Raw genomic sequence first — 19,055 nt, 5'->3', positions numbered from 1 at the left:
TGATTGAGTGACTTTCACTTTCACTTTTTCATGAAATCTTCTGTTTGTTGCATGCAGTGCTGTTTGATAGTACCTTACCCATAGTAGAACTTCCAGAGTTGGAGTCCTCTCAAACACTGCTTTTTCTTTATAAACTATGTTCCTGTAGAATTCTAAATCCATTGTTGTCATTTCAGCAACCTTCATAGCATCCTCACTAGGAGTAGATTCCATCTCAAGAAACCATTTTCTTTGCTCAAATCATAAGAAGCAACTTCTCATCCATTAAAATTTTATCTTGAGATTGCAGCAATTCTGTCACATATTCAAGTTCCACTTATAATTTTTGTATTCTTGCTATTTCTAACACATCTGTCGTTACTTCTCTTCAGAAGTCTCGAACCTCTCCATATTGTTGATGACAATTGAAATCAACACATGTCAAACTTCTATGATTATTGACATTTTTACCTTTTCCTTTGAATCATGAATATTATTAATGACATTTAGAATAGTAAATTCTTTCCAGAAGTTTTTTTTTTTTTTTTTTAACACTGCCCAGATAAAGGAATCACTTTGTATGGCACTTTATGAAATGTACTTATTAAATAATAATAAGTCAAAATTGCTCCTTGATCCATGGGCTACAAGATGGATATTGTGTTAGCAGGCATGGAAACATTAATCTCATTGTACATCTCCATCAGCGCTCTTGAGCAATCAGTTGCATAGTTAATGAGCAGTAATATTTAAAAAAAAATTTTTTTCTGCACAGTAATTCTCAGCAGCAGGCTTAAAATCTCAGCAAAGCATGTTGTAAGCAGAAGTACTGTCATTCAGGCTTTATTTTCCATTTATAGAGCATAGGTGGAGTATATGTAAGCATAACTTTTAAGGATCATAGGATTTCCACAATGGTAAATAAGCATGGGTTTCAACTTAAAGTTATCAGCTATTAATGCATTAGCCCCTAGCAGGAGAGTCAGCCTGTTCTTTAAAGCTTTGAAGCCAGGAATTGGCTTCTCTATTAGCTATGAATGTGCTAGATGGCCTTTTATTCCAACATAAGGCTGTTTCATCTATGTTGATAATCTATTGTTTAGTGTAGCCATGTTCATTAATTATCTCAACTGGGTCTTCTGGATAACTTTCCTGGAGCTTATACATCAACATTTGCTGCTTCACCTTGTAATTGCATTACAGAGATAGCTTCTTTCCTTAACTTCGTGAACCAAATTCTGCTAGCTTCAAAGTTTTCTTTTGCAGCTTCCGCACCAATCTCAGCCTTCATCAAGAAGAGCAGAGCCTCTCGCTGTTTGCAGATGACAATATCCTCTACATAGAAAACCCTAAAGACTCTACCAGAAAATTACTAGAGCTAACCAATGAATATAGTAAAGTTGCAGGATATAAAATTAACACATAGAAATCCCTTGCATTCCTATACACTAACAATGAGAAAACAGAAAGAGAAATTAAGGAAACAATATCATTCACCATTGCAACAAAAAGAATAAAATACTTAGGAGCATATCTACCTAAAGAAACAAAAGATCTATACATAGAAAACTATAAAACACTGATGAAAGAAATCAAAGAGGACACAAACAGATGGAGAAACATACCGTGTTCATGGATTGGAAGAATCAATATTGTCAAAATGGCTATACTACCCAAAGCAATCTATAGATTCAATGCAATCCCTATCAAGCTACCAACGGTATTTTTCACAGAACTAGACCAAAGAATTTCACAATTTGTATGGAAATACAAAAAACCTCGAATAGCCAAAGTAATCTTGAGAAAGAAGAATGGAACTGGAGGAATCAACCTGCCTGACTTCAGACTCTACTACAAAGCCACAGTCATCAAGACAGTATGGTACTGGCACAAAGACAGAAATATAGATCAATGGAACAGAATAGAAAGCCCAGAGATAAATCCACACATCTATGGACACCTTATCTTTGACAAAGGAGGCAAGGATATTCAATGGAAAAAAGACAACCTCTTTAACAAGTGGTGCTGGGAAAACTGGTCAACCACTTGTAAAAGAATGAAACTAGAACACTTTCTAACACCATACACAATAATAAACTCAAAATGGATTAAAGATCTAAATGTAAGACCAGAAATTATAAAACTCCTAGAGGAGAACATACGCAAAACACTCTCCGACATGAATCACAGCAGAATCCTCTATGACCCACCTCCCAGAATATTGGAAATAAAAGCAAAACTAAACAAATGGGACCTAATTAAACTTAAAAGCTTTTGCACAACAAAAGAAACTATAAGCAAGGTGAAAAGACAGCCCTCAGATTGGGAGAAAATAATAGCAAATGAAGCAACAGACAAAGGATTAATCCCCAAAATATACAAGCAACTCCTGAAGCTCAATTCCAGAAAAATAAATGACCCAATCAAAAAATGGGCTAAAGAACTAAACAGACATTTCTCCAAAGAAGACATACAGATGACTAACAAACACATGAAAAGATGCTCAACATCACTCATTATCAGAGAAATGCAAATCAAAACCACAATGAGGTACCATTACACGCCAGTCAGGATGGCTGCTATCCAAAAGTCTACAAGCAATAAATGCTGGAGAGGGTGTGGAGAAAAGGGAACCCTCTTACACTGTTGGTGGGAATGCAAACTAGTACAGCTGCTATGGAGAACAGTGTGGGGATTTCTTAAAAAACTGGAAATAGACCTGCCATATGACCTAGCAATCCCACTTCTGGGCATACACACTGAGGAAACCAGATCTGAAAGAGACACATACACCCCAGTGTTCATCGCAGCACTGTTTATAATAGCCAGGACATGGAAGCAACCTAGATGCCCATCAGCAGATGAATGGATAAGGAAGTTGTGGTACATATACACCATGGAATATTACTCAGCCATTAAAAAGAATTCATTTGAATCAGTTCTAACGAGATGGATGAAACTGGAGCCCCTTATACAGAGTGAAGTAAGCCAGAAAGATAAAGAACATTATAGCATACTAACACATATACATGGAATTTAGAAAGATGGTAATGATAACCCTATATGCAAAACAGAAAAGGAGACACAGATGTACAGAACAGACATTTGGACTCTGTGGGAGAAGGTGAGGGTGGGATGTTTTGAGAGAACAGCATGTATATTATCTATAGTGAAACAGATCACCAGCCCAGGTGGGATGCATGAGACAAGTGCTCGGGCCTGGTGCACTGGGAAGACCCAGAGGAATCGGGTGGAGAGGGAGGTGGGAGGGGGGATTGGGATGGGGAGTACATGTAACTCCATGGCTGATTCATGTCAATGTATGACAAAACCCACTGCAATGTTGTGAAGTAATTAGCCTCCAACTAATAAAAATAAATGAAAAAAAATTCTGAAAAAAAAGCAATCGGAGAAGCTGGACAAAAAAAAAAAAAAAAAAAATAGAAGAGCAGAGCTACGATCTTGCTTTGAATTAAGTTTCTGCTTAACAGAATGTTGTGGTTGGCTTCTTTTTAATCCAGACCACTAAAACTTAATGTCAGCAACAAGACTGTTTCTTATCATCTGTGTGTTCATTTGAGCAGCACTTTTAACTTCACTGAAGAACTTTCTATTTGCAATCATAACTTGTCTAACTGGCACAAGTGGACTAGCTTTTGGCCTGTCTCAGCTATTGATATACCTTTCTCACTAAGCTTACTCATTTTTAGCTTTTGACTTAAAACAAGAGTCTTGCAACTCTTACTTGAACACTTGAGACCATTGTAGGGTTATTAATTGGCCTAGTTTCAATGTGTCTCAGGAAATAGGGAGGTCCAAGGACAGGTAGAAAGAAAGGGAACTGTTAGTCTGTGGAGCAGTCAGAATACACATAACATTTATACACTGATTTCAGTGACTTGTTGTTCAGTTGCTCAGTCATGTCCGAATTTTGTGACCCCATGGACCGCAGCATGCCAGGTTTCCCTGTCCTTCATCATCTCCCAGAGCTTATTCAAACTCATGTCCATTGAGTCAGTGACGACATTCAGCCATCTTGTCCTCTGCCATCCACTTCTCCTCCTGTCTTCAATCTTTCCCAACATCAGGGTCTTTTCTAATGAGTCAGCTCTTCTCATCAAGTGGCCAAACTATTGGAACTTCAGCTTCAGCATCGGCCCTTCCAATGAATATTCAGGGTTGATTTCCTTTCGGATTGACAGGTGTGATCTCCTTGCAGTCCAAGGGACTCTCAAGAGAATTCCTTCTGCAACATAGATAATAAAAGTGTCTAGCAAACATGCCATCAGGCTATTGGTCTCTGTGCCTCCCACTGTGATTGGTCACTTCAGGTAGTCAGCTGAGAAGCTGACCAAGGAGAAGGGAGACATGGAAGCCCTGGCAGAGCCCTGGCCCACATTTCCGGTTTCATGTCAGTAGAACAGTGCTCCTTCATCAGCTCAGCTGCAGGCTTTGTGACCATGATCTTGTGGTGCTCAACTGAAATGCCAAACATTAGTTATACTTGCAAAGAACTTAAAGAGCAACTGGATGAGGATATTGATTCCAAAGTGAAGGGAACAGTCTTTCTCAAGGGAAAGCAGGGTGTTTGTTTTGATATCCCTACTTCATCAGTAAAAGAAGTAGAGGAAAAGTGGCATGATTCACAGCACAGGCAGCTTTCTGTGGCCATGGAGCAACCAGAGCTAGATGGACCATGGGAAGGATGCTGCAACTTCCGAGGACAGCGGGAAGGCAATCAAACTGTCAGGGGAAAGCAGGAAAGAAGTAGAAGTTTTAGAAAACAGTGATTAGGAGGTGGCAACAAAAGTAACAGATTCCAAAACAAAGGCCAGAAGTGGAGTTTTAATAAAGCATTCAGACAGTAATTTGAAGTAGAGGATTTATTCAGCAAAAACAGAACTATATTCAGCAATATGGAACTGAACATTGTTTTTTTCATACAAAATTAAAAGCATAGTGTATTTTCTTCCTGACCACTTGCCAAGTCCCCATCTCTTCCAGAGAGATCAATTTCACCTAAAGTATTTCATCTGATTGATGATTGTCTTTTATAACTTTATTTCTACTTCTGTATTGGGTATTCCTTTGGAAAAGGCACATGGATTTATTACATTTTTTAATGTATTGTCTATAGATTATAAGATAAAGTCAAGCATGTATCTGCTGATACTTTTTAAGTGGACTTTTCTAAGTATTTCTTTATATTTAGAAAAATTTCTATCTTCCCTGGTGGCTCAGAGGGTTAAGCATCTGCCTGCAAGGCAGGAGACCTGGGTTCAATCCCTGGGTCAGGAAGATCCCCTGGAGAAGGAAATGGCAACCCACTCCAGTACTCTTGCCTGGAGAATTCCATGGACAGAGGAGCCTGGTAGGCTACAGTCCATGGGGTCACAAAAAATCAAACATGACTGAGTGACTTCACTTTCACTTTCCTAAGTATTGATTTATACTTAGAAATGTTTCTTAATAGTAGGCTTCCCTGGTGGCTTAGATGGTGAAGAATCTGCCTCCAATGTAAGAGACCTTTGTTTGATCCCTGGGTTGTGAAGATCCCCTGGAGAAGGAAATGGCAACCCACTCCAGTATTCATGCCTGGAGAATTCCGTGGACAGAGGAGCCTAGCAGCCTACAGTCCATGGGGTCACAAAGGTCATAAAGAGTCACTCACACAGTAGATAGTTATGTCAATATTATCTGGAATTGAGATTTCATTGTTGTCTATATTTGGAAGTTCAGTATGGCTTTAAAAATAAATTTATAGGTGGCATGTTGAAGCACTGTTTGCTATGGTAGATTTGAAATATTTCAACTCCAGTTCAGTTCAATTCAGTCACTCAGTTGGGTCTGGCTCTTTGTGACCCCATGAACTGCAGCATGCCAGGCTTCCCTGTCCATCATCAACTCCTGGACCCTATTCAAACTCATGTCCATCACATTGGTGATGCCATCCATCCATTTCATCATCCTCTGTCATCCCCTTCTCTTCCTGCCTTCAATCTTTCCCAGCATCAGGATCTTTTCCAGTGAGTCGGGTTCTTTGCATCAGGTGACCAAAGTACTGGAGTTTCAGCTTCAGCATCAGTCCTTCCAATTAATATGCAGGACTTAGTTAAACTAAAACTGTGGTTTCTAGGCATAAACTTTGCTACATAGTTCCAGGATAGAGTGAGTCACAGAAGATGTTTTGAACATCATTTGCAGTGTAAAGGACAGCCATATTCTTTTAAAGCTTGGAAGTTTGGTATAGGGTTCTATGTTCTCCAGTTCCCTCTGGGCTTACTCCTCTAGCTTTGCTGAGCCTTAAGGCAGGGCTTGCAACTTGGGTGGCAGTAGCCAGGTTTTCAGCTTCTTCTTGTTCTATGAATCTCTCCCTTCGTTTTCCTGGTTCCTGCTTATCTCTGTGGTGTCAGTTTCACCTGCGTGTCCCCTGAAATATGAGGATAGAGGTTTAGAGTCAGTAGGAGACAGGCATAGATTCCAGATCCTCCCTGCAAGTTCCATTTTCCCTTATTTCCTTATTTCATCCCTACTTTACATTCACCTTCCCTTCAGGGCCATTTGTTCTGCTGACTGCAGGACCAACACCTGAGAAGCAGTGACTGCTTGTGACCTGTGTAATCAGCTCCCACATTTTGTAAGGTCAAATCTCCAGTAAACCCTCAATTTTATATCATTTCTCATGATTATATTTCTGTCAGCAAATGCTCACTGATAATCTACAAAGATGGAATATGATATGAGCCTTTCTCTACCCTCCTACCTACTGCTTCCTAGAAGCACTGAACCAGAACAGTAAGTAGGTAAAAAAGGATTGAAACCTATGCTACAAAGTTTGTATCCTTAATCACTGTGTTAGAATGAACAAATATTCTCTTGGTAAATGAGATAACGATCGAACAAATTGAGACAAAATTATAATTTATCTATTTAGTTGGGCTTCCCAGGCAGGGCTAGTGGTAAAGAATCCAGCTCCCAGTTCAGATTTAAGAGACACAGGTTTGATCCCTGGGTCAGGAAGGTCCCCTGGAGGAGGGCATGGCAACCCATTCCACTATTCTTGCCTGGAGAATCCCATGGACAGAGGAACCTGGCAGGCTACAGTCCATAGAGTTTGAGAGTCAGACACAACTGAAGTGACTGAGCATGCATACTCTTAGTTACTGTAATCAGTTAGTATTCCTAATAAAAAATTTACATGTAAAGCATCTGCCTATAATCTTAATATTAAACAGACACAAGCTGTATTTTTAATAATGATGATACTTGATTATGCAAAACTTGATAGAGAGAAATCTTAAGTTTTGTGTTAATTGTTGGAAGACATAAAACTAATCCATAGATATCTAATTGCTAGACACTAACAATGTGAAATGTTAACTTCACATGAGTATGGTCAGTTAAAATCCATTTATAAAGATCTTTATTTTCTTCAATATGTTTTAAAGCTATAGTATTTTTGATGCACCCATGAAAGTCTTCACAAGTGTGTGTGTATGTGTGTGTTGTGTGTGTTTGTGTGTGAATTTATTCTGCTAAGCAATCAAAGAATATAGAAATGTAACTGCCAATCAGCCTGGTGGAAAGATGCCAAAGGAAACAAATTTGGAATTTCCCTTATCATATACACTATGGACCATGGGGTCCAGTTAAAACTTTTCCATAAAATATGCAATACTATTTATTTTCCTACACTCTCCCAAGTTTTTAGAGATATCAGACCACAAACTCCCCCCCACCCCATCACCCTCTGGAATCTTTGGATCAGTTGTTTAAGGAATAATTTCTCTCTATCTCTCCAGGTGATGCACCCAAGATCAAGACCAACTTTGATGGACACTGAAACTCACAATAAGCTTAAAGAAAAATGTGTTTCTGAAGACAGTTGCAGATCTTAGCCCTAGGATTCAAGGTTAGAACCCACAGAGTGGCCCATCAGGTTTTTCAGTTTTTAATTATAGGAGTATATTTACTTTAAATGATGAAGGTGGAGTAGACACCTCATGTTTTTCCCAGTGACACTTCATATTTTATACAAATTGTTGATTATTTTTCTCCTTTGAGCTAAGTGTTACATATGAAATCTGTACACTTGAATAAGGTTAAATGCTCATGGAAGTCAGAATTGTGGTCATCAAAGGAGGCAAGGAGGCATTACCTGCTGTAAGTCTTTTCTTGTCCAACCTCAGGTGGCTCTCGCATAAGTTATGACATCGAACTTTTTAGTCCTTGTGTCTATGACATGATGAACATCAAAATCACCAGTGGCCTCTTAGAGAGGATGGAAGGCTTGGAAAATACTTGTCCGGTAGATGGTGCCAGCTGGGACTTTCTTCCTTTTCAGGTATGCTAAGTGCTGGGGCCTGTGCTAGGCATTCTGTTTGTGTATGCTGTTGCCGTTTAGCTGCTAAGTTGTGTCTGACTCTTTGTGACCCTGTGGACTGTAGCCCGCCAGGCTCCTCTGTCCATGGGATTTCCCAGGCAAGAATACTGAAGTGGATTGCTGTTTTCTCTTCCAGGGGATCTTCCCAACCCAGAGATTGAACTTGAGTCTCCTGCATTGACAGGCAGATTCTTTACCACTGGGAAGACCACTGTCCTATAAACAAGGGAAGCCCAGCTTGTATATAGGACACAGAAAAATAATAAAAATATCAAATTTAGCTAGAACTATCTCTAAGAAAATTTTTAATCATAGAATATAAGAATTACTCATTGCAAATATAAATATTTTAAAAAGAAATATAATGAAAGTTATCATCCAAAAAATATAGTTGATTCACACATAGGTTTTTTAGAATAATGAAAGCAGAAAAGGCAAGATTGCCATTTATAACACAGAGATAGGAATGATCATTTCCATCAACTGCACACAAATGTGTGGATCAATTAGAGATTGATTTCACTTGAGGGAAAAAAGCATGAAAAGTCATTAACTCCTTTGAAAGATGTTCAGGATGACCTTTAAATCACTTTCTTACCTTTTGATTCTATTGTTATTATTTTATCCTGGAAATTCTCTACATCCTATGAAAGCTTCACTTAGAAGAATCATGTGGTTTTGAAATAATAAAATTTTTTGACTAATGGAGGCATAAAAATGGCTTCTTCCTAAAAACTGTACATTATATTGACACAGTATATTTCTTCTTAAAAATTATAAATTCAGTAAGAAAAAATGTTTAAAAAGTATACATTGTATTTTATAAAGATGAATTAAAGAGGTGAAATTATGTAAAGTCCCAGGGATGCTTGCTTAAGGTTTATGTCAAATCTTTCAGCTTTCTAATTAAAACAACTATGATATGTGATTTTTGATAAAACTGCACAAATAGTAAACCAGGCTATCCTCCTTTTTACTAATGTTCACAGATTTTACTTTTATTTAAGCAGTTAAGAAATAAAAACATATTACTCTAGAAAGCTTTGCATGCATTAAAAATGTCAATTCTAGAGTCTCTTCAAAATTGGAGTGAAAACAGCAAAAATAAGATTCGCCTAAAAATTAATTTTGCATTTACTAATGGTCATTTTCTGTCAAATTATGTTTTGTGATATGTAAATTTAAAGAAAGTTTTTGCCTTTGGAAACTTTCTATTATTCAAGTAGGCATTTAAAAGGAAATTAGTATGTAATACTGTAATGCGAATGATCTACTTTTAAAAGGCAAATTATATTTCTACTTCTTTGCACACTATGAAGTGAATTTGATATTCTATACAAATTGTTGCTGTGTAAAATATCATCAGTTTATTAATGAGCTAAATTAATCTAATTCTGGTTTGAAAAAAATAGGGTGTGACATTTAGAGAGACCTTTCCATATTTGTTTTATATCAGCTCTGACATTCGATGTTCAATAAGTAGTCTGTTCTTGAAATTCAAATTTGACATAAACAAATAGATTTCTTTTCATACTGTGATAAGAGTATATTATGATTTGTACATCATATTTAACAAAATAATGTTTAAAAGCAAAGTGTTTTCTTCTACCCACTTTCAAGACTTCAAATTTTAATTATTGTTTAAAGGTTGCAGGATCTTTTCTGTTTGTTCATTTGTTTTCCACTTACTCTCAAGATAATTTTAAATTGTCTACAGTTAAACTTCAGTTTAATATTGACTTAGTAATATGGATAACTTAAAATTCATTTAGTAAAGGGGAATGTTGAAAAATGACTTTTAGATTTATTTTTTAAGATAGAAAAGACTGCATATTTGACTATTGTTATTATTTAATTAAAATCTATTAAGTGCAAGATGTAGATATAATGCCATATAGTTTTCTTAGAAATCTTTCAAACATACAAAAATATCCATATATGTGTTAAGCATCTTTCAGTGAGGAATATCTCCGACTGAGGTTAAAGCAGTCTTTAACAGTTTATCATGATGTTTATTTCCAACTTCTTACCAAGAAAGGCAAAATTAGAAGTGAAAACTTGAATATGAGTTTATTTATAGATTCTTTATTCTATTTTATTGGTCTGTGTATCTATCCTTTTGCCAATACAAACTGTCTTATGTACCACAGCTTTAGATTACATCTTGGTATCTTATAGTTTAAGCACTACAACTTTGTCCTTTTTCAATATATTTTGGCTATTCTAGCTATTTTTGAAAAGATTATTGATTTCTGTAAAAAGAAATCCAGCCTAGATTTTTACTGGAATTGCAATAGTTCATATTGCTCATATTGATATTTTCTCAGTATGGAGACTTTCAATCCATGAAGATAGTGCACATCTCTATTTATTTAAATCTCCTTTGATTTCTTTCAATCAGTGTTCTGTAATTTTCAGCATACAGATCTTTGCACATATCTTAATAGACTTATAACTAAGCCTTTCATGGTACTGGTATTATAGGAAATGATAAAATAAAATCTTTAATTTTTAGTCAGTCATTGTCAGTGTTTGAAACATAATAAATTTTTGCATATTGACTTTGCATGCTATGAAATTATTAAACTTTCTTATTATTCAAATAAAGCTTTTGGGTGGATCCTGTGGCATGTTCTATATAACTTATCTGTGAATAGGAAATTTTAATCTTTCTTCTTTCCAGTAAGTACATCTGACATTTATGTTTCTTGCTTGATTCTATCAACCTGGGCCTCCAGTATGATATTAAAAATAGGTATTTATTTAGTGGTGAGAGAAGGTATCTTCACCTTGTTTCAAGCTTTGGGAAAAACTGTCTAGTCTTTTATTATTAATTGTTTTATTAGCTGTAGTCTTTGTGTGTATGTTATTATTTTTGATTTATCAGGTTGAGATTGCTCTCTTGTACTTCTAGGCTGCCTAGACTTTTTCTTTCCTGCCTAGACTTTTTATCTTGAGTAAATGTTGGATTTTATTACAGAACTTTACTGAATCTAATAGGATATTGGTTTTCATCTTTTGTCTGTTAATATGGTGAATTACATTAATATCCAGGTGTTGAATCAGCCTTATGTTCCTGGGATAAACCAAAAATTGATTTATGGTGTTGGTGTATGTATTGTATTTTACATATTGCTAGATTTTATGTTTTATATATTGCTTATTTTAATGAATAATTTTGAAAGTGTGTTCACTAAGTACATCAATCTGTAATTTTTTTCCTTATTTTTTTTAGTTAAGGCATGATAATCTTCTGAAATAATATGGAAAAAATCCTCCCTTTTCATTTTTTTGAAGAGTTTATATAAAATTGTAATTTCTTCTTTAAATGTTTGGTGGAACTCATCAGGAAAGTCATCAGAGCTTAGAGTTTTCTTACTCTGAATATTTTAAAGCTATAGATTCAATGGCTTTCATATATATGAAATTATTCAGATTATTATTTCTCCTTGGATAATGCTTGCTAGTTTGAATCTTTCAATAAATTATAGAATCTCATCTAAATTTTCAAGTTTATGGGCATAAATTTGTTTATAATACAAACTGTCTCTGACTTGCAGTGGTTGAACTAACAACTTTTTGATTTTATGATGGTGCAAAAGTCATATTCACTCAGTAACAACCATGCTTCACATTTTGAGTTTTTATCTTTTCCCAGACTAATGATATGCAGTATGATACTCACTTGTGATGCAGGGCAGTGGCAGCTCCCAGTCAGCCACTCGATCATAAGAGAAAACAACCAATCCTCTTACAACTATTCTTTACCTATACAATCATCCTGTTTTTCACTTTCAATGTGTCGTTCAATAAATTACATGAGTTATTCAACACTTCATAATAAAATAGGCTTTAAATTATATTTGCCAAATTTTAGGCTAATACAAGTGTTACAAGTACTTTTAGGATAGGCTAGGCTAAGCTAGGGCTTCCCTGGTGGCTCAGTGGTAAGGAATCTTCCTGCAAATGCAGGAGACATGGGTTCAATCTTTGGGCTGGGAAGAACCCCTGGAGAAGGAAGTAGCAACCCACTCCAGTATTCTTGCCTGGGAAATTCCAGGGACAGAGGAGCCTGGTTGCTACAGTCCATGGGGTCACAAGAGAATCGGGCATGATTTAGCATCTAAACAACAACAACGTGATAAGCTATGATATTCATTAAGTTAAGCTTATCTCATGCTTTTTCAACTTATGATATTTTCAATTTACAGTGTGTTTATTGGGGGTGTAACTCAATCACAGGTGGAGGAATATATTCTCTTATTATCCTTTTAATATTAGTAATGTATGATGTGATTTCTCCTTCTTCCTTCCTAATATTTGTAATTTGTGTGACTGTGCATTTCTATTCATAGTGAGAATTTTATCAGTATTAGTGATATTTTCAAATAACCAGTTTTTGGTTTTATTAACTCTATTTTTTAAGTTTTTTTAAAATTTTATTAATAGATTGTTCTTTAATATTTCTTTATGCTTGTTTTGGATTTGATTTGCACTTCTTTCTTTTAGATTCTTAAATAAATAAAATAATTCTTAAATAAAACTTAGATCGATTAGATTTGATCCATTTTTCTTTAAGACTCACACAGCTTCAGGAGCTTCCAGTTCCTAATAATGGACCATTTGGTTTCCTGGTATCTACACTCATCTGTTAAGTTATAGTCTAAATGGAGAATAGCACAAGAGGATATTTTCTGGGTATAGATTTGGTTGTACATTATTCTCAATGTACCACCAGCTTCAAATCCTCTGGGTTTACCTCATGCTGTGATTGGGGCTCATTCCTTAAGAGTTTTACTTAATGGTCTCATTTTACCCCTTGCTTTAGGCTTTCCCCATGTGCCTGCTCTTTGGAAAGATTCTCTCTTCATTCTCTTAAATTCCCACTAGTGGTTGAATATTTCCTGATGCTTGCTAGGCATTTAGTTGTAGGGTGAGAGGAGCAGAGTGTTTTCTATTGTTTAATTTAGCCTAAAGTTGTATTCTTGGAGAAGGAAATGGCAACCCACTCCAGTGTTCTTGCCTGGAGAATCCCAGGGATGGGGGAGCCTGGTGGGCTGCTGTCTATGGGGCCACACAGAGTTGGACACGACTGAAGTGACTTAGCAGCAGCAGCAGCAGCAGCAAAGTTGTATTCAGAGTTGTGTCTCTGAATCTTGACAGTGAGACTTTCTGATTTATCCTGTACATGTACAATGGTTGGATAACTTGGATGCCTCCAAGTGTCTTGTTCATAGAGGGTTTCCTGCCCCTTTCCAATTTTGTCCCCCCACGCACTCCTACTACAATGGATCTTCCCCCTCTGCCTTTAGGCTGACAATTTGCTGCCTAGTGGTTTAAAGCTCTATAGGGGAGGAAAAAGTGAGGATACAGGATAGAGCTTGTTATTTTCCTCCAGAGGCTGATGTTCTCCTCTCACAGGTCTGCACAAGGGACTCTCTCCTACCACTAATGTTTCTTGTGAGGAAGTGGAGAAGTTTGTAGATAAGAGCCAATGAATAGGAGTGAATTTCTTTTTGAGTTTGTGCTTCCTAGGATTTCTACTCTCCCATGCTAGTCTGCATTTAACTTACAGCAATTTGTTAGCAATTTTAGTTGCATTATTTCTACTAGCACTTATGGTACCTGGAATCTTTGCCTCAATATCTTAAAAAAGAATATGTATTTATTCAAATTTCAGGATAAATTACTTCCTATGACCTTAACTCCATAATAGGTTAAAGAAAAGCCATGATTTTGTTGAGTACTTTTTCTGTGTGTGGTAGGAGAAATGGTTTTTCTAGTGCTCAGTTATTTTTTCAACAACCTATTAGCTGATAATTTTTAGGTCCTCTATCAAAAATTTTTGATGATAATAACTGCACTTTATCTGATTTGAAAAAATTAGTTCTTATTTTTATTTCTTAATATAAATACTAACATTTTGAAATATTCTTTTTGTGAACCATTATAGAATTTACATGCATGTGCATGCTCAGTTGTCTGATGTTTTGCAGCCCCATGGACTGTAGCCTTTGTCCACGGGATTTCTCTGGCAAGAATACTGGAGTGAGTTGTCATTTCCTTCTCCAGAGGATCTTCTCAACCCAGTGATTGAATCTTTACTCTTGTGACTCCTGCATTGGCAGGCAGATTCTTTACCACTGTGCCACCTGGGAAGCCACAGAATTAATAGTCAGTGAGAAATTCTACTTTTTTTTCCCCAAATATGGGAAAAGACTATTGTGAAAGAAGAAGGAAGATGGGGGAATGAGCTTAAACATAGATGTTTAGAGAAATAGTGGTTTTAGGGACTAATACCTTTGAAAGTTGTATACCTGGAATTGAGTCTTTTATGATTATGCAAGACACAGTTTTTTAAAATAACTATTTACATATCGCTAGAGATGGAACAGCCCATTTTGGAGAGTTATGAATTAATCAAAATGTTGACCAGAATACTTGGTACATCATCATTTTTCCATAAATATTTTCTTTTTTTAATTGTTATTAAAACTAATCCAATGGTGGATTAAAATGTAGAGTCTGCCGAGGGTCTGAAATAGTGAAATAGATATGCAGGAAACAAATGACATGGATTGATTCAATTACAAAGTTGAACACAAATGGAGAAATAATTGTTGAATTACAGTTACCATTTTTTACATCCTTCCTGTGTATCTAGAATAGGAACATAATAGATAAATCATTCTTGTGGGATACTATTAGACAGTATCAAAACCAAAGATATTCAGTGTTGGTCATTGAAGTAATGTTTATATTCTTTGGTTGCAGTGGTTACAGACATGTAGAAAAATAATGTTTCTTTATGAAATTCAAAGATCTTGAATTATACACTTGTTTTACTAAAAATTATTCCATTTATTCATTAATATAGGGTACATGGGTACCTTTAAAGAATCAAAATATTTTAAAATTATTCTCTATTCGTGCAGGTATTCAATCAATTCTGTAATTGAATCCCTCTAGTAATAACCATAACTGATGAAAAAAATTGACCTTGAGATAGATGATATTGTGAACCACTATGAAAATATTTTCCATCTTTCTATGACTTTTATAGTTGGATCAATTATGAGGACGTCTTCATCTCAGAGAATGTTCATGAATAAGTTAACTGCACATATGCATTCAAATTAAATAATAATACATTATTGATAGAATTGTGAAGTACTATCTATCTAAATGTTCATGTAAGTCTTTCAAAGACAATGTTTTTTAATATAGACATAATGCATTCATGATCCAGTTCATTTATTTAATGTGATAATTTCCAGAATATGTGATTAGGGATGCATCACTGGCATTTAAAAGGCTGCCTGTCTTTCCCAAGCACTTAATTATAATGACCTAATGGCCTTCCTATAAATACCTTAAGAACTTCAACTGATGATGGTCTAACTTATCAACTATTTGCATCAATTTCTTCTCATATATATAATCTAAGTTATGACAACCTAGTTCATCTAGTCACCCAGTTACACCCTTCTTTGACAACTACCTTTCTTCACCATTGCAACAGACATAACCAATAAGACATTAATTTTTATTAATTTTTGTCACCTAGTTTTTAAAAATGCATTTACTTTTCTTAATTGATTCACTATTGAATTAAATTATATCTGTAACCATCTTAATGAACATATTGAAACAAATATGTTTGCTGTTTGGTCCCCTTGCACCAAAATTTTTTATTATTCAGCAAAATGAACAAGTATGATAGCCTTATTGTGCCTTTGAATTACTGTGTGATAAGAAGGGAATGGAGAATCCCACTATGGCTATAATTAGTCTTGTAAGCATTTCTGCTTTGCACAGATAAATTCAAGTCTTGCTTTTCTTGTTTTTGTCCTATTTTGACTACATTTCTCTTTTAACATTTCTTGTTTATATTGTATTTAGATTATGAGATCTTGAAAAATAAGGTTTTCTTTTTTCACCCTCAGTGTAGAACAAAGTAGCTGAAACAAAGTAAGCATTCCAAAATTGTTAGTTGAATTTATATTATTTAATGAAATCATAGAATTTTACACCACTTCCAACATGAACGTGTCACTTCATTACTTGAGTTTTGTCTTTCTCTGCACTTAAATATTCAAGAACACATGGCCCTGGAATAATGATAGATAAATAGGTAAAGGAAAAATAATTAGAATCAAGAAATAAACCCACACAATTGAATGTTGATAAAGTTCTAAGGAAGGAAAGAGTGATCATCTTTTCAGTATTAGTTGCATGAACAACAGATATTCATATGGAAGAAAACAAATCATAACCCTAATCACACAACAACACAAAACATACCTTGGAATGAATGGCACATAGATCTACACAAAAAAGATAAAATAAAATAAAAACATTCCAAAGATACCATATCATTTCCAAAAGAAGAATGGGATACCTTGACCTTCTGGATGGAAACTAAGGGAACAAAGGATAATAAGAAAACGTCTGATGGTGATGGCTGTGTCTGATATCTTGACAGTGGTTTCATGGGATCGTATATTTATCAAAACTCATTCAACTGTACACTGGAAATGGATGCATTTAATTATATAATGTGTCTCAATAAAGTTGATTTCTCAAAAGTGTAATATACTGTGCACACAGGCAGGGTTTGCGTATGCAAAATAAATACCAATAAACTTGTAAAATAAAACATTATGATGACATAACACACATATACTTTAATCACAAAACTGGAAAAGACTGACAATATCAAATGTATGGGAGCATTCAGAGCAGGTAGAAATTTCATACCCTACTGATTGAAATATAAATTGAAAAACACTCTGGCAGCTTATAAAAAATTGAACATATGTTGACCATATGACTTAGCAATTCAATCCCATTCTAAGTTTCTATCCAAGAGAGACACACAGACACACACAGAGGATCCTGATTATTTGTGGATTCCCTATTTGCAAATTTACCTACTCTCAAATTTATTTGTAACATCAAAAGCAATACATGCAGCTCTTTCAGGGGCATTGGTGAACTTGTGCAAAGTATCAAAACAGTTGAGAACTCATCCTGTTTTTGTTGGTCAGTTCAGGCTGCCACAACAAAATACTTTAAACTGGGCAGTTTAAACAATAAGAACTTGGTGCCAGCAAGGTCAGTGTCTAGGGAAGAGCACTCTCTCTGGGTAGTAGATAGCCACTTCCTTGCTGTGTGTGTCCTCACATGGCCTTTCCCCTGTAAATGTGGTGGGGAGAAGGTGAGAGGAGGCAAGCACTCTGATATCTCTTCTTATCCTGGATTGAATCCCAACAGGAAGGTTGGCACTTTGCCAGCTGAGGTTCAACAATATCATGTATTGCATTTTTGTTTCTGTTCTCATACTATAAATGTCCTTTGCAAAATCAATTCTGTGGCTTGTTTTTGTGCTTTATCTTGAAATGGACCCTCAGTGTAGTACTGAAGTGCTGTATTTTGCTCCAAAGCCTACAAAACATTTGAACTCAGGTAGTCACAGCAACTTTATTCACAGTAGCCTGAAACTGGAAACAATCGTGTTAGCTGTCAAAATGTGAGTTGAAAACAAATTGTGTTATACCCATGCAATACAATACTATCCTACGATAAGCATGCTATCTATATACACAGTAACTAGAATAAATCTCTTAAATTTTATGCTGAGTGAAAATACCTGGACATCAAAGAGTATGTGTTTTATCAATTCTTTTTTTAAAAAATATAAATTCATTTATTTTAATTGAAGGCTAATTACTTTGCAATATTGTAGTGGTTTTTGCCATACATTGACATGAATCTGCCATGAGTGTACATGTGTTCCCCATCCTGAACCCCCCACCCACCTCCCTCCACATCTCATCCCTCTGGGTCATCCCAGTGCACCAGCCCTGAGGACCCTGTATCATTCATCAAACCTGGACTGGCGATTCATTTCATATATGATAATATACATGTTTCAATGCCATTCTCCCAAATCATCCCACCCTCGCCCTCTCCCACAGAGTCCAAAAGACTGTTCAATACATCTGTGTCTCCTTTGCTGTCTCACATACAAGGTTATCATTACCATCTTTCTAAATTCCATATATATGCGTTATTATACTGTATTGGTATTTTTTTTCTGGCTTACTTCACTCTGTATAATAGGCTCCAGTTTCATCCACCTCATTAGAACTGATTCAAATGTATTATTTTTAATGGCTGAGTAATACTCCATTGTGTATATGTACCATGGCTTTCTTATCCATTTGTCTGCTGATGGGCATCTAGGTTGCTTCCATATCTTGGCTATTATAAACAGTGCTGTGATGAATATTGGGGTACACGTGTCTCTTTCAGTTCTGGTTTCCTCAGTGTGTATGCCCAGCTGTGGGATTGCTGGGTCATATGGCAGTTCTATTTCCAGTTTTTTAAGGAATCTCCACACTGTTCTCCATAGTAGCTGTACTAGTTTGCATTCCCACCAACAGTGTAAGAGGGTTCCCTTTTCTCCACACCCTCTCCAGCATTTAATTGCTTGTAGACTTTTGGATAGCAGCCATTCTGACTGCCATGAAATGGTACCTCATTGTGGTTTTGATCTGCATTTCTCTGATAATGAGTGATGTTGAGCATCTTTTCATGTGTTTGTTAGTCATCTGTATGTCTTCTTTGGAGAAATGTCTGTTTGGTTCTTTGACCCATTTTTTTGATTGGGTCATTTATTTTTCTGGAA

General features: G+C 35.8%; 1 long non-coding RNA gene across 1 annotated transcript in view; it reads left to right on the top strand.

The window, feature by feature from the left end:
- LOC122687573 overlaps positions 1-19,055 on the top strand; it is a 53,024-nt gene that overhangs the window by 10,483 nt on the left and 23,486 nt on the right. Inside the window, exons 2-3 of the long non-coding RNA XR_006339175.1 lie at positions 7,782-7,891; positions 8,169-8,323. This is a non-coding gene — a long non-coding RNA (uncharacterized LOC122687573). The remainder of the gene's footprint in view (positions 1-7,781; positions 7,892-8,168; positions 8,324-19,055) is intronic.

The sequence above is a fragment of the Cervus elaphus genome, chromosome 31 (genome assembly GCF_910594005.1).
Source record: "Cervus elaphus chromosome 31, mCerEla1.1, whole genome shotgun sequence".
NCBI classification, from domain to species: Eukaryota; Metazoa; Chordata; class Mammalia; order Artiodactyla; family Cervidae; genus Cervus; species Cervus elaphus.
Note: the sequence above shows the minus strand (reverse complement) of the source record. Positions and strands in the feature narration are given on the sequence as shown.